The sequence below is a fragment of the Aquila chrysaetos genome, chromosome 4 (assembly GCF_900496995.4).
Source record: "Aquila chrysaetos chrysaetos chromosome 4, bAquChr1.4, whole genome shotgun sequence".
NCBI lineage: Eukaryota > Metazoa > Chordata > Aves > Accipitriformes > Accipitridae > Aquila > Aquila chrysaetos.
In genome coordinates, this window is record NC_044007.1 from 60,655,455 (window position 1) to 60,672,996 (window position 17,542).

General features: G+C 38.5%; 1 long non-coding RNA gene across 1 annotated transcript; it reads left to right on the top strand.

Annotated features, from left to right (window-relative positions):
• The first annotated feature begins 309 nt into the window (after positions 1 to 309).
• LOC115340448 lies at positions 310 to 14,686 on the top strand. Its single transcript, XR_003923060.2, has 3 exons — positions 310 to 448; positions 5,044 to 5,048; positions 14,675 to 14,686. It is a non-coding gene; the product is annotated as an uncharacterized LOC115340448 (long non-coding RNA).
• The last annotated feature ends 2,856 nt before the right edge of the window (positions 14,687 to 17,542 follow it).

A 17,542-nucleotide genomic window follows, 5' to 3' on the forward strand; every position in this document is an offset into this window, starting at 1 on the left:
CAATTTATACAGTTTAGTTTTACGTATTTAGTTTCCAAAGTTCTTCCCCAAAACTATTATTGGTAGTCGCTTATCTACCACAGTTTCTATTGGGCTAAAGTTTTCCCTGCTTTGAATTAAAGGTAGCGTGTTCTTTTATTCTACAGTGCATGCTCAAGGAGAGCGGGGTGGGGGGTAAGTCTTTCTGGTCTTGAATTGAGTCAGTGGTCATGATCTCCCCCTGCCACCTTTACCTTTCCTCCACTTATTGAAGATTTTTGCTGACTTCATGCCTATTAGCAATTATTCAACTTTTCAGTGCCTCCTGGGGTAGGATGTTGCCTTCTTATCAGTCTTTTAGTTCTTCTTCAGGGGCACAGTTGTTAGCAAGGCATGTATTGTTTATACAAAAGGCATCCTGTTTCACAAGACCTTTGTGGCCTTTTTAAGGTGGCTCAAGGACATCACTGTCAGTTCTGGAGTCTGCTGGAATAGCTGCTTACTCTAGTCACCTCTGTCTCTTCTGACATTTCTTCTGCCTCCTCTGACCACATCATGGGATAGCTATACTTTGGATGTGCAAAGTCTTGATTCTTAATAGGTAGGCTGACAGTTTGTTGTCTGGAATTCCCTGTTATGATGATGTGACTTGTAAATAGCCATTTCTTTCAGTTTTGCACCCTCATGGGTCAGTCAGTATACAGAACTTCAGCAGATTTTTGCACTAGGAATTGTTATACCAAACTGAGAATAAAAACAGGGAAATGTAGTTTCTCTGTAAACTTATCATAACCTATAGAGGTAAAATGCAGCTAAGTATAAGGAGTACTGTTAGAGTACACTCACAATTTTAATAATTTCTTTCAATATAACTGGATAATCTGTGGATTAGTAAACAATGTTCAGAAAAGAACTATACATTTCTTCTTCTTAGTGTTTCTGTAACACAAGTTCCATTCTTGCCTTGGCAAACAATTTAAAGCAAAAGGGAGCCCACTTGAGGTAGTGCAGATTTTGTCTTTGTTTGCCAAAGATAAACACAATGATGATTTCACACTCCCAATTTAGTAAACAAAATAAGTAAAAGGAAATTGAAATTGCTCAAAATCATTTACTCAGCAACTGTTAATGTTAGTGTCCCGAGTGACACAGATCTTGTGAATAGTTCATTACATTCTTAACAAATCAGAGCAGCTTTTTTTTTCCTGGAAAGATACCTTGCCAAGCATCTTAGACCTTTGATTTGAACTTGTTTGTGCTCACTGGTACCTTGCTTGTTCATTTATGTTGTATTACTAGAGCTAATGCAGAGAAAGAACAGCTTATTTCAGAATTTTAATTATGTAGTTTTTTACTGTACAAGCAGAATTGGGAAAAGAAACCTGTATCATCCAAACACAGCTGTTCTTCAGTCTTCTTTTATTCATCAGATATTGAGCAAGATGATGGAAGGGTTTTTTTGTCAGCAGCAATTTCATGGTTTGATATACTTTTTTTTGATCAAAAATGCATGAAAATCATGTTGATGGAATCACTTCCAAGATGTCCCAAAATGACAGTGAATGAAACATTAATATAAGAAAAAACATCCTGAGAAAAAACATCCTTCAGAATAGGAACCGTTCCTTCACGGTGATGCCTGATAATCTCTGTATTTAACAATCAGTCAAGCTTTCTGCTGTGAACACTCTGATTGTTTTCATATTTATATTTAACATCTCAGCCTATGTAAGGTAAATTCCATTGGCTTATGCATGGAATATAGCAATGGCTGTCAGCACAGATAAATATTTTGTTCATCAAAATCAAAATGTATTCGGATTTGCTTTTCAATTTAGAAGCAACATTGATGACAAAAAGTATAGCTCAAATAGTTGGTCCTTTCTGAGTTCTCTTACCCACATGAAAAAAAAAAAATAATCTAATAATAATTTTAGGAGTATAGCTCTGTTGGCAAAGACTAAAACTTTGTAGATCCTGGCAGCAATTATTTGTTAGAAAAATAACCATTCATATAAGATGTGACTATTCAAAAGTATTTTCTTTGACACTTACTGCCAGAGTCCTGCTTTGCATAAAACCAGTTGTGATTTTATATATAGTTAGATTCTTTAAAAAGAGAGTGAATTAGTGCCCCCAGTGACCAGCATGTATCAGAGTACTGCATTTACGCCAGAAATGTAAAAAACAAACAAACAAACAAACAAAAAAAACCAAAAAAAACCAACACAGAGGAGATAACAGCTATATTCATAAATTAGACTGCTGAGAACTATTTGTGAATGAGAAAAAGAAATTGTCAATCTGCCATTAATATAGGGCAGGGGGCAGGGACTAGAAGGAAAGGTAAACCACACTTCTGCATTGTCAAACAGGTTGTCCTGAAACAAGTTTTTCTCTCAAGTTTGCTGCTGGAATGCTTTGCTTCCATTTTGTATAAAAATATTGAAGAGCAGATTTGGAAGCTGATGTCCTACTTTTGATAGGAACACAGACACCCTTGAGATAATGGTCCTCTCTAAGTTTTTGTGGTAAGTTTCAAAATGTCTTTTTTCTAATGAAGAAAAGAGAATATTTGATGTTAAAAACATCTGAAGGGTTAAGCCATTTCCTGATCATTTGAAGTTCAGTGGGCTGAAGCCAGCTAAAAAGCTTTAGAGAATGGTAGGACATGAAGGTATGGGAAATGGGGGAGGGAATCGCCTTGCAGACAAATATTTTCAGTGCATCTGCTTAAGCAGCTACCTATGAAGATTAGAAGGGGCTGCAATGCTTGAAGGCCTGGTTGTTCTGTGGTGAAAAGGGAGAGATTGGAAAATCTTATTTTACTTTTTTTTTTTAATGGAAAAGGTCTAGAAAAACTATTTTTAAAAATAACATCAACAAACAAGTGTCTGAAACACAGCTAGAAGTAATTATTAGCTGGTAATATGCTGATCAGACTAAATGATTTACCATTCCATATTTAGAAAAATTTGTATATGAAAGAAGAACAAATCTTTAATCTTTGAAATTATACTTTTAGCATAATGTTTGTTGTGGAAAGTTCAGAATTCTTGTTTTTTTAATTGTTATTTACATTAGTACTATAAAGATCAAGTATGGAAGAATCAGGTATTTTAAATCCTCTACAAACTTGTATCAGAAATAACTTTAGAAACATCATAGCATGGTACTGAGAAATAAAGTTCAAGCCATGAGTGGTGACTGGAAAATTTATGATTTATTTTTTTTTTATTCCAAAGAATGAAAATTAGAAGTATTTTTTTTTAAATTTAAAACCTATTTTTAACTGAAAGAAAAGAAGGAAAAATACATATGTATAATAAAAATACTATGTATATAATGGGAATGTAAATTCACATTTCAGTTTTTAACTAAGCCTTCATTTCCTCATGTATATCTATTTTATTAAAATTTTTCAATAGTCATTCATTAACATTATGCATTCGAAACACACTCATTGAAAACAGGGAATATATATTACATAACATGTATAAATCTCTGGAGAGTCGGGCCTGAAGTACAAGACAATAAATTGATTTTTGTAGCTGAAAGAATGTGATATGAAAGCAATGTCTGAATAATATATAAATAGGCTTCTTTTGGACTATTTTAATTTGTTTATGCTCTAAGTGGCAGCTAAGAATTCAAGACACAAATAAGATCTCATCTCTTTTTATATTATGGCTTTATGCTTTCTGTAAATGTTCCTTTCTTCAGACAAAGAATCCTTTGATCAGGCCATCTCACTTATTCTTTTCCATGAGCACACATGCTGTGAGAGCACTTTAGTTGTAAGCGAAGCCTGTAACATTGCAAATATTTCTGTTGTCATTAGAGAACTTATAAGGACAGTATAATTTTCTGATATATCTCTGGACTTTTAAAAACTTATTTACACTTAATAGCTTGTGTTTAGATAGTACTGAGGCACTTACTGTATTTTGAATCTCTGTCTTTCAAGCTTTGAATAACAATGTATAAGTTTTGTCTGTTGAGATATTTGAGTACTTATACATTTGCACAAGTTTTATTATATTTCGTTAACTGGAAATTGAAATGAAAATAATCTTTAAAAATTATTCCGTGTGAAGCACAAACACAACATTCTAGAATAATGTTGGAACTACCACGTTCCATGTGATATGAAGTCTGTTCAAAACAGTATCAGTTTCTGAAAGTTGCCAATAAATGCTTCAAGATATTCCTGTGCCTTGGACATTGGATGTGAAGAAATCACTAATATTGACATTTCTCAGATCTTGGGCTGATAATTGATAAAAGATTAAAAATCTGAATTCAGGTCCCAGGTTCTTCAACAGTGTTTCATGATCCTCTTTGACATGGAGAATATTACCAGTCTGAAAGAGGAATTCCTATCATGCAATCTGTGGGGCATACCTGACCTGTAAGGATGAAGTTATGCTCCTCTCTTCTGGAACATGGAAAATCTGGTCATTTACCAGATGGAGAGATAATAGAATACAGATGAATCCTTAAAGTCTCTTGAATGCACATATTAATTTTGTTTGTTTGGTTTTGTTTTTTTTTTTAAAGTGCAGTAAAGTCTACTTCAGCATGTGGACTTCAAGTTACTACTCAGGACTTTGGGTTGTGTCATACTGATACATCAGTATGAGAATGAGATCATCTATACTAACAAATCTCTAGCACATTTGTAGCATATTACCTTTTTGTAGCATTTGGCCTGTTCTGCTAAAGAACTCCTGGGTTCAGTTTAGCTATGAGAACAGTCCCAATAGTCTGTTTTCCTTCAGCTGCCTGAAATTGAAACCTAAGACAATTTCCTGGCAGAGATGTGGGCCCTTCTGTGTCAGTTAGCATTAATACTTAGTATTGACCTTGGATACATTTAATTTATTTTGTATATAGGTGTAAATAAATAAACACATACATGTACCTACATACATAAAATAGTCTAATATGTGACCACCTGAAATGGAAGAACTCTGACAGTGATTTAACCTGCATCTGAGCATTATGAAATCTTTAATATATTCTTCTCCGGCATCATACTATTTGGTATAGAGGTGTTATTAGCCCATGTCTACAAATAGGATATGGAGAAATTATGATTGTGAAAGTATGGCCTGAAGGTCTCATGAGAAAAACTCAGCAGAGAATTGAGTCTGGGTTACCTAGATCAGTTTAACACTATAAACCCAAGCACTGACACATCTTTTTTTCTGCAGTATGGATAGAGAAGTATGGGTGTCTTATCACTGTCTGTTTCTTCCAGGATTTTACTCTCAGAGATGAAATCTGAGCAAATCATTCCATATGCTAAACACTGTTCAGAAAGGAGCTCTTGGAAGCGTTTGCAATGGAAATGAACAGCTCCACTTGATCCTAAACCACAATACTTTGTCTTGCAGGTAGAGGAGTTCTTCTTGTCTTTGAGATTTCCAGCTGTCTGCCAAGATCAGTTGAATATAGACAGCTACTTTTAAAGATATCTAGAATGGGATAGCAGAGACAGATGGAGAGCCAGCGAAATTTTATGTACTTTGTTTACTTTAAAAAACAGGCTAAGGATCTCAAAAGAAAAACCTCACACAGAATGAACTTTATCTTCTGAAGTGAAAATGTTACCTAGTCTTACAAAATAGTGCTTTGTTAATAATTGTGGTGGGTTGATCTTGGCTGGCCACCAGGTGCCCACCAAGCTGCTCTCACTCCCTGACCTCAACAGGACAGGGGCAGAAAATATGATAAAAAGCTCATGGGTTGCGATAAGGACAGGGAGATCATTTACCAATTACTGTCGTGGTTGAAACAGAGTTGAGTTGGGAAAGATTAATTTATTGTCAATCAATAAGACACTAGGATAATGAAAAATAAGAATAAATCTAAAAATGCCTCCTCCCCACCCCTCCCTTCTTCCTGGGCTCGACTTCACTCCTGAATTCTTGACCTCTTCTCCTCATGTGGTGCAAGGAGATGGGGAATGGAGGTTGCAGTCAGTCCATCATGCTTCATCACTGCTGCTCCTTCCTGCTCACACTCTTCCCCTACTCCAGTGTGGGGTCTCACCCACAGGAGACAGTCCTTCATGAACTTCTCCAACATGAGTCCTTCCTGTGGGCTTCAGTTCTTCAGGAACTGCTCCAGTATGGGTCCCTTCCACACGGGCTGCAGTCCTTCAGGAACAGACTGCTCCAGTGTGGGTCCCCTGCAGAGTCACAAGTCCTGTCAGAAAACCTGCTCCAGCATGGGCTTCTCTTCATGGGGCTGAAGTTCCTTCAGGAGGCTGCTCTAGCATGGTCTCACCATGGGATCACAGCTTCCTTCAAGGCACATCCACCTGCTCTGACACGGGGTCCTCCATGGTCTGCAGCGTGGATACTTGCTCCACTGTGGACCTCCCTGGGCTGCAGGGGGACAGCCTGCCTCACAATGGTCTTCCCCACGGGCTGCAGGGGAATCTCTGCTCCGGTGCCTGGAGCACCTCCTCCCCTCCTTCACTGACCTGGGGGTCTGCAGGGCTGTTTCTCACATACACTCACTCTTCTCTCCAGGCTGCTGTAGTGCAACATTTTTTACCCCTTCCTAAATATGTTATCCCAGAGGCACTACCACTGTTGCTGATGGGCTCGGCCTTGGCCAGTGGCAGGTCCTCCTTGGAGCCAGCTAGCACTGGTTCTGTCCAACATGGTGGGAGCTTCTAGCGTCTTCTGACAGAAGCCACTCCTGTAGCCCCTGTAAGAGACTGAATTGTTATCTTGAATCATTTGCCTCAAAGATTGTTAGGTGTGAGGGACTGGGCTGTCATCAAGGAACTGTGAACTGCTTATCTTGAGCCCTTTGTCTCTAATATGGCCTGTTTAAGCAGGACACCCCTCTGTCCATAAGGACGATTACCAGGCCATTGAGGCATCCAGGGGAGGAAACTGGGCTGGAGCTGATAAGATACTCGTTTCTGGTGTTGATCACAGGAAGGTCCTGTGATAAATGAAACCTGCAGCGCATGACATCATCGAAATATGCCCTATAAAAACCCATAGAGACAAGCTGTGGGAGCCTTTTCTTCCTCACCAAAGAATTGAAGATTGAGGACCGACGGGACGCCGCTGGATCCATGGTGGTGACCATCCTTGCAACTCCCACCACCGACTGCTTGCCTGAGGACCAACGGGACGCCGCTGGATCCATGGTGGTGACTATCCTTGCAACTCTATCCCTACTGCATGCTTAATTTCTACCTTTTCTTCCATTCTATCCTATCGCCACCATTTTCCACTTTTGATACTTTTGATAATAAAAACTCTTTTGACTATACGGCATTTGACCTCGTTTGTGTCTTAATCTTGCTCTTGGGATCATATTGAAACCTTCCCCGACATTGGATCGGGACAGCCCCTCTGCTACCAACACCTTGCCGTGTAAACCCAATACAATAACACTTCAGAATAGTTTCCAACAGTAATATTTCTGAAATATGTTTCATGGAAAACAGTTTGCTTGACACCTTTCCTTTAACTATTTGAAATCTTCACTGAGATGGTCTTGATGCCAACAGTTTCCATTACAGTAGTGTTTCTATTGTTCCTCTGAAGAAGTAACAGTTTATTCTTTTTAATTAATTGTAATTTATAGAATATTAACAATTTTATAAAGAACATTTAGAATTTATTATAATTGAATTTATAGGCTGAGCAGTTCTAGGTTTGATGATCTTAATATGTATACACATGTATGCTTCTACTTATCACTCCCTTTTAGAAACAGAGGGGCAATAAGAGAAGTGCCTCTCTTGCTAAACAAAAGGAGAATATAGGAGAAAATCACATTTTTCTTTTCATTGCAAACAATAAACTAAAATAAAACAACTGCAAAGTCATCAGCTGTAATTTTCAGCTCTTCATGATGTTACTATTTGCCAGATTTTTGAAAGGCCTCACTGCAGTAGCTGTTCGGCTTTTTTCTAAGTTTGGCCTTAAGTATCACAGTGGGAGTGATAATATGCTGAGCTCTATTGAAAACCTTGTTGGTGCAGAACAACTGAATGAAAAATTTTGGCTCTGAGCCCTGTAGAATAACAAATTCCACATCACCAAGCTCATGGTTATAGTTTATAGCACCTGGCTGTGCTCTGGTTCAAAAAAATGTATATTGTTCATGGATATAAGCAAACATTTAACCATATCATTCATTTTAGATATACCCGGGGGGGGGGGAATCCCTAAGGCCAACTTTTTGATAATAACCAGATGTTGATATAAACTATTACAATGCTAAGTGCAAATTCTGGGATGTTTCTGGTAAAAGTGTAGGATTTTTGTTATATTTTCATGTTTAGGGGTTTTTTTTTTCAGTTTAGAAAAAGAAGACAGAAAGAAAAAAGAATTAATCCAAAACAGCAGGTAAAAAAAAAGCTATCTAAATGAAATTAGGAATCATGTCTTAAAAAGAGGAAAGATTGCTGCAGTAATTTTTTTATCATTTTAGAAATACTTGAAATTCTCCAACTTTTTCTGTGTTTGATTTTTCATAGCATTAAAGATAGACCATTTAATGCTTGGGTTTTCCACAACATAAATGTTCCTTAACACTTGTCACCTAAGTAAATTTTCTTCTCGTACTGTCTGCCTAATCATCAACCATTGTAATTATTTCTCTTTCATCTGTGTTTAATCGGTGCCTTCACACCTTGAATATAAATGTGGTTCTGATCTCTTTCCTTTTTACATCCTCCCCCTTAATGTCGAAGTACAGACAAGGACAACATGGATAATAAAGACACAAGTAGTTTCTCTTTAGGTTAGACATGCTATGATGTGGGAATGGTGTGAAAGAGATCTAAAATTCTTGACTAGCTTAATGAAAATGATTAGGAAACAACTACTTCACTTCTTCTCATAATAAAAGACTCAGAGACATCTAGTGAAGTTAGACTACAGGTTCAGAGCAAACAGAAGGGATTTTTGTTTAATTACACGTGAAACTCATTGCCACAGGATCCTGTGGATGCCAGGTGTTTGCTTTTTTTCATTGTTTTTTTTTTTTTTTGTAAAAAAGTGCTGTGTTAATTTGAAAAGATAGTGAGCAGATCAAGTGGAACTTTTTGGATAGAAGGACAGGTTGTACTTTCCTCTGCTGAGTATGAATGGCAGGGGAAGGAAACAGCCTTTTAAACATCAGAATAAAGCAGGAAGGTAGAGAGAATTACTGTCACATTACAACAAGAGGTGTTGCTTTATGGGATCAAGATAATCACAATGGAAAATAACAAGGATAACAGAAATCTTCATTAATGTGAATATATTATATGTAAGTATGGCAAACCATAATGACTTAGAAGCAGTGCAATACCTCACTGATCATTTATACACAGCTTGTTGAGTAATTTGAATTGAACAAACCATCAACCAGTTGTTGGTCAGTGAATAGTAAAGAGACTGAATAGTTTCTGTTTAGGATAGAGAAGATACAATTTAGGAAGGATGTGAAAGAGAACTAAAAATCTCAACTAGCTTAATGAAAATGATTAGGAAACAACTACTTTTTCTCATAATAAAAGACTCAGAGACATCCAGTGATGTCTCTTCAGTGGCAAAGATGGGATCTTGAAAGATTAATTTTCTCTCTCTCTGGAGTGTTTGTGTTGGGGGCTGGGACTACCGGTTTTTGTGTTGTTCATTCTATGGTCTCTACATGTTGAACATCACTACCTTCTACATGTACATGGTTGATGTAGGATAGGTCAAACCAAAATATGTACATTTTCAGGTTATCCTGGCCTGATTTCATTTTCAAAGTTTGTCAAACACAAGATAACACAAGAGGAACAAAACCAGATCTACAAAAGAGAGTGTGTTCAACTACAGCTAAGCTAGGTTCAGGGCTAATTAAATCAAAGTAGTGAATTTGTCTTGAAACACAATGCCTCCAGAGCTTGAGAATCTTCCAGAGTATTGTTTTGCTGATTCTTTCTGTACCAATGTGAGATTTGGTTATTAGAGCTTTCTTAGTTTCCAGCCTCACCAGCAGGTTGAAGACCTTGGCACGGTTAACCAGCCTGCCTATACCACTGTGAAACACTCTTCTGGCCTCCTGCTATCTAGGCTATTTGGAATTTTCCTGGGCTCTCAACTGTGCTTGTAACAAATGTGGCTGGCTTAGTTGAGGATTATAGCCACTATATTGGTATGAACTTGTGAACATATTATTTATTAAAATGTAGAAATACATCATTAAAAAAAAAGAAATTAAACCAATATTCATCTATCTCCTAAAAAGAAAAAAAGCTGGTACCATGAAAATATTTTCCACATGCTTCTTTATTGTCATATATGCTTTGAAATGTACAAAGTTGACTATTTATTCTTTAAATTCAGTCCACCTGATGATGTACTTTTTAACACGACCATTGAAATGATTTATTAGTACTGAAACAAAATTGCAAAGAAATTTCATAGCTGTGCTTTTCTGTTCAAGCTGAACAGAAAATAAGCCAACAAAGCATTTTTGCTATGATTACTTCAGACCCCCGAGCAGTATGCTACTACATTCATAAGTCCTCTGCTACATCAGAATGACACCTCACTGAAAAAGCTGTTGTGTTGCCATATAGACTCTTCAACGCAGTCATTCTGTGGTTAAATAAGATTTGGAAGATATTATAACTAATATTTGAAAAGAACTTTGTGGGCCATACTGGCTGATACTGGCCTATCTGCCCCACAGTGGAAATCTGAGATGTCTTGATTTTCTCTTCACTCAGAATCAGGTCTATGAAAATGTGGCTGCTTTTATCTAGTGTTGGAAGAAGCCTGGAATGGAAAGGATTAAGTGGCACATATTCACAGTTGTGCATTAAAAGGGATGTACACTGCTGAAGTATCTTTAAGTAGGATGTATGATACTGTGAAAATATTGCATTCTTGATCTACACTTACTGCTTTAGGCTGTTGACTGCATTACAAAGATTTTTCTTATTCTTTTGGTAGTTTTATTTCATGTGATTAATATTAATGTAATGAAAATAATTTTTTTCTTTTATAAAAGTAAATTTAGAATAATGAGAGAATGTATATAATTTTAATTTTAATATATGCTTACAAAAAAATGTGAAATCTTTTCAGACCAAGACAAAGGTATATGTTAAGGATATATCATTGAAAGATGTATATTGCATTGTAAGTATGCTTGAGTAATAATACTTGCAAAAAATTCCAATGGTATGATTCATCTTTCCAACGTAGGAATTTTCAATGTAGACTGACAAACTACGTCATCAGTTTTGCTAGTACACTAAATGGGGCCAGGTTTTCACCATTTGGGCTTCCCTTGAAAAGATGCCCTTTGGAAATTGGAGGGTCCTACTGCCTAAGCCATGCATTAATTCAGATATGGACTACTAATGCAGGAATGTATTAATCATCTGGTAGTTAAGTCACATTAATGACTCTGTACACAACACATGCACCTCTAGATTACCCTCAGAAAAGATTAGTTAAACAAAGTCTACATGAAACTGAATTTCTCACCATATCTGAAGATAGTTGTATATTCTCAAAGTGATGTAGACCTGAGCAAATTGAATGCTGAATGAATAAAACATCTGTCTTTGTAGATCCTAAACCAGAAATAATTTCAAAAATCTGTGGTCTGTGATAGGCTTGAGACATCCCAGAAATATTTATTGTTACATTTATAGACCTCTGGATCTGAGCATGATTTTATTTGATTTTAATATATTTTTTTTTTAAGTTAGTTAAACTCATAAACATAATGGGGAAAGGGTTAGTTCTTTTTTGTTTGTTTTGTGACTGCCATTAATACATTCAAATAAGTCTTCCAGGAAGGAGAGTCTGGCTAATTAATTAATATATGTAGAACCTACTTACCCGTTACAGGAGATTTTAAAAACCTTTTCAATATTTCAAAAATCAGTGTCCCTTTTATCTTTTCCTGGATCATCTCTTTGTTTCAAAGAATGTGTTTTTCTGCTTGCGTGGTTTTCAGAAGGTATATCTTCTGCTTTGCCCTCCCACTAGTTAGTCGGTAAGGGTGACCATTAAAAGTTGCAGTTGAGTGTCCTGCCACAGTTTTAATTACTGTAGAAATCTCTTGTGAGAAGGAATGGCCTTTAAGGGAATCTCACACACAGAGCTCAGTAATCCTAATCAATCTAATTAAATTTCTGTGAAATAAGCATTTTAAAAAGTCTTCCGGGGCTCCAGTAAGTTTGGTTTATTGTTTAGTGTTACAGACTTTATCTTTAATCTGGGAAGGTTTCTCAAATGTTGCAATGAATTATGCAGTAGATTTGAATGGAAAAATCCTTGCACAAAACCACTGCAATAGCATAGTAGAACATACTTTCCTTTTGAGGACAGACTTGATGCTGTAATTTCCTGCCCTCTGAATGTCTGAAGTGCTTAAATTACAGGATCCTTGTAAATGTCAGCAGATTATTTTCACAGGTAGAGGAAGTCCTAATGCTAAGAGAAAGCAAAGTGGAGGAAATTGCTATTTACACTAATGTCTTTATAGTATAAATGTCTGAACTTGCAATTCAGTATGAGGTTGGTAACCACTCATTTTTCTGTAATTTACATCCTTGACAGTTTCTTAGAAGTATAAAACTTTTATCTGGATCCCAAAACACCGTTTCACCTGAGAGCTACTCTTTGTGTGTTACAATACTGTCAACGATCACTTGATCACAATTTTTGTAGTTTACTGAATGAATGCAGTCATCTCTAAAAAGCTCTTCTAAGCATGTCTTAGAGTTGGCATACAAGCAAACATACACCTAATGTCTCTGTTATACATGCAGTGTGGGAATCTCAGGTTCTTTTGCTCTCAGTGCTGAACCACAGATGAATCTCACAAAGTTCTTGTGTGTGTCCCTTTATCACCTCATAACTTATTCACATTCCAGGATAATTGCTGAGACAGAGCATTTGTATTCCCAGAAACAGCAAGTGGTAAACATATTGCTGTGGCGCTCTCAGAAAGAATAAGTCAGATGTACAGAAAGATGGTAGTTTTTCTATTTATTTTCTTAGTCATACTTCATCCTCCTGTAACTTGGCTAAGTATGTTCTCCTGCATTTAGGGTAATAGGCTCATAGGATAATTCAGGCAGGAACAGAGTTCAGGATGACTCTAGTCCAGCCTCCTGCTCACAGCAGAGTCAGCTCTGAGGTCAGACCAGGTTGCTCAGGACTTTATCCAGCCAAGTCTTGAAAATTTCCAGCGGAGATGCCCATGGACTTACATGGGTCAAGTTCTCTACATTAATCCCTGACTTAATCTTTGTCTACTGCTGGTTCTCATCCTTGAACCTCTTCACTGATGACAGAGGCCTGGAACACCTTGCAAGAGAAGACTGGAGCAAAGAAGAAACTGACAACCCCAGCCTTATCTGTGCAGTCACTAAAGCACCTGCCCCATCTGGCAATGCTCCTATATTTTTCTTGTTTAGTGTTGCATTGCAGAGGTAGTGGTGGAAGCTCTTCTTGTTGCCCCATGTGGCATTTTGCCTGTTCTTAAATATGCTTTCCAGAGGCTCCACCATCTTGGCTGAGGAGCTCAGCTGTGTCTTGCAGCGGGGCCATACAGCTCTAGTTTCTCCAACTTGTTTCCCAGGCTGCAGGCACTCATGTACATACACTCAAGGTGAGCCACTTTCACCCCTACTCTGTCATTTCTGAGGTCTCTCTTGTTCTTTGGTTTCCACCCCATCCATCATTTTCTCACTTTCTGTGGGGTGTTAGCTCCCCTCCCCATTGTTCCTAATTTAAAGCTGTCCTCAGCAGGTTGGTACAAGCTGCAATTATAGTGTTATTGACAAAGCTCAGTCATTTTCTGCAGCACGTAAAATTGACATTTCCTTAAAAAGCAAACTTCTCAATATTCCATAGTATATTAAATTTAAAAAGGAAACAGTGCAATTGCCCAACACCTTGACCTGTGATTTTTACTGTTTATAAGCACGACCTGATGTCCTGACACTAGATTTATTCCAAAAAGTTGGAGGACCATATTTACAACCAGAAAATAATTGTTCATCATTAGCAGTAAGCAAAAGGAGATGAGTCACCAAAATGCACTTCCACTAGCATGAGTAAATGAGCCCTACCCACCCTCAAGCCCTATTGTGTGGTCTGTGCACCTGCCCATGAGCCTCATCGTTAATTCACAGCGACTCTAAGGGCCTGTAGATGTAGGCAACATGGAGGAGTTCTGATACAGAATAGGACCCTGGGTGTCTCTGTGAGACCCCCTGACTTGCCAACCACTGTTGCTAAGCCCCGCTGGCACCCTCATAAGCTTCAGTACAGCTGACTTTAAAGGTGAGCAGCAGAGAGCCTTTAGTCTGTTTATAAACTGCTTCAAGCTGGAGGCAATATTAGCTAATCACCCACACATGTCATGATTGTACAGAATGGCTTACTCTGCCTAGCATGGGGATGCTGCACTTACAAAAAGCCTGAGGGACCCTCAGTCAGGCCCAGTACACAGTCAGAACTGATTCGTGCTTGGCTAGCTGTGTGAATGAGTGTGAGCTGAACCAGAGTGTAGGAAAATACTTAATTTTCTTCACTCAAACATTTAGACAGGCCTTTTCTTTTTACCTGCAGATTGGAGAATGAGAGAAAAGTTCTTACAAAGTTCAAGGCTGTGGCCCTGGTTGCATCTTTGTTTCTTTCTAATGGAGTGCCTCCTGCCCTGACAGCCCTTTGGCTTTTACCTGTCTTCAGGTGACATTTTTCCTACCTGTTGTTGATCGTGCTCAGTCTCAGTATACCTTATAAACTAAGCTTGCTTGAAAATGCCTGGTGCAGTCCTTTTTTTCTTTCTTCTCTTTCTGGAGCTTCTGACCTGCGATGAGAAAAAAGACCTCTCCTAAAACAAAAGTTCTGCCTAAATAGATACAATACTGAACTGAGGAAGTGCAGACTGATTAACTGCTTTGCCCTCATGCCCTATAGTTAACCAAATTTCTTTGCTTGCCTACACAGTGTCCTCTATCTGCCTAGTTCCTTCAAACTGTTGCCATCTCCTATTTGAAAAAAACTGAATGTTGTACGCAGAGTAGTTTGCAGAAATATCCTGTCCATTCTTTATCTCTTCTAGACTGTCACCTTTACCCTACTCTGTGATTGCAATGCATAGATTGTAGGGTTAAGATACAGGAAAAGAGTTATAAAAGAGCAACATTTTCAAAAGAAGCATTCTAAAATTTGTTTTCTAAATTTATATGCAGATAATCTGTCTTTTTAAAATTCCTGAAAGCTCAGGAACTTGTGCAAGGCCAAATTTAAATTGTTGGGTATTTTCAAAATGACCTCTGAACTTGCGTTGGGCCTGCATGGCAAAGTTATGGTAGCGGGGGGGCTACAAGGGTGGCTTCTTTGAGAAGACACTAGAAGCTTCCCCCATGTCCAACAGAGCCAATGCCAGCTGGCTCCAAGATGGACCCGCCACTGGCCAAGGCCGAGCCCATCAGCAACAGTGGTAGCACCTCTGGGAGAACAGATTTAAGAAGGGGAGAAAAAAAAAAAAACCTGCTGTGGAACAGCAGCCAGGAGAGAGGAGTGAGAACATGTGAGAGAAACAGCCCTGCAGATCAGTGAAGAAGGAGGGGGAGGAGGTGCTCCAGATGCGCCGGAGCAGAGATTCCCCTGCAGCCCGTGGGGAAGACCATGGTGAGGCAGGCTGTCCCCCTGCAGCCCAGGGAGGTCCACGGTGGAGCAGATATCCACCTGGAGCCCAGGGAGGACCCCACGCTGGAGCAGGTGGGTGCCTGAAGGAGGCTGTGACCCCGTGGGAAGCCCATGCTGGAGCAGGCTCCTGGCAGGACCTGTGGATCTGTGGAGAGAGGAGCCCACACTGGAGCAGGTTTTCTGGCGGGACTTGTGACCCCGCGGGGGACCCACACTGGACAAGTCTATGCCTGAAGGACTGCAGCCCATGGAAGGGACCCACGTGGGAGCAGTTCGTGAAGAACTGCAGCCTGTGGGAAGGACCCACGTTGGAGAAGTTCGTGGAGGACTGTCTCCCATCGGAGGGACCCCATGCAGGAGCAGGGGAAGAGTGTGAGCAGGAAGGAGTGGCAGAGAATATGTGATGAACTGACCTCAACCCCATCCCCCTGCACCGCTGTGGAGGAGGAGGTGGAGAATTTAGGAGTGAAGTTGAGCCCTGGGGAGAAGGGAAGGGTTGAGGGAGGGTGTTTCAGGATTGGGTTTTATTTCTCACTACCCTACTCTGATTTGATTGGTAATAAATTAATATCCTCAAGTCGAGTGTGTTTTGCCTGTGATGGGAATTGGTGAGTGATCTCTCCCTGTCATTCTCTCGACCCACAAACCCTTTGTTATATTTTCTCTCCCCTGTTCAGCTGAGGGGCGAGTGATAGAACGGCTTTGGGGGGGCACATGGCATCCAGCCAGGGTCAATCCACCATAGAACTAAAGATCAGTGTTGCGTGCAGTGTCAAAATTCTGCCAGTGGATCAGTCCTTAGTCAAGCCAGCTAGAGGGTTGAAGAAGAGAAAAGCTGACATGCAGGATGACATTCCACCAAACTATAAAAAAAACCAACAGTTTTTTTACTCTAAATGCAAATTTATTTTTGATACAGCATTATTGAAGGTGTCAGTAGTAAGCAAAAATGAGATCTGCATAAGGAATCAAGAATTGAGAGCAGGTGCCTTCTATGCATTCAGGAAAAAAGTAATTTAAAAATAAAATTGTAAAATAATAGAAGACTTAATTTTGATAATTAATTACATGCATAGATGGATTCTTGTTTCCTAACTGATCTGCTCTTGAGTATTTTCTTCTATATAATCATTGGTGTAAGACATAAAAATAACAAAGATTTTTTACTTTGAATGTAATGTTACGTTTGCTCGGCTGCATTTATTTTCTACGAAAGGGATAAAATGAGAGTGTTTAAGATTTTTTAATTAAAAAAAGACAAGAAAAGCTTGGCTTTTACTGGCTAAATGGTATTGAAATTCAGAAGAATAACGTACCAAATATAGCAGGGTAAAATTACAGGGGGTGAAAAAACTTTACATGCGGAAATCTGTAAATAAATTCAATATGGCAAATGGCAGCATTGTTCAGCTCCACAGGGTACAGACACTAGGTTTGCTAAATTTAGAATGTAGGGATTCCAAACATGTATTTAAGCTGTGTCTTCTCTCCTCCCTCTTCTCCTTCCTTCCATTCCCAGCTAGGTGCCCATTTCTTAGTTTTTTACAACATTAATGGTAGATGTGCTGCAGAATGCAAATTTCTGCTGTTAAGCTTAGAATTAAAAAGAAAACTTGGATTTTAGAACTAAACTTCCTGTACGTTTGCATCATATTCCCATTATTCCAATGAGGATTGATTTCTATTAAAATTCCAGCCCATTTTAGTCTTTGTAATGAGCCTAAAATAGCTGCCAGCTTGCAGTGCTGGAATTAATGATAATTAAATGTAACACAAAATGTATTTCCATATTTTGTATTGCTTAAATGATTTCATCTCAGATGTAGTATGATTCTTTTTAGAGATGACTACTTCTATTT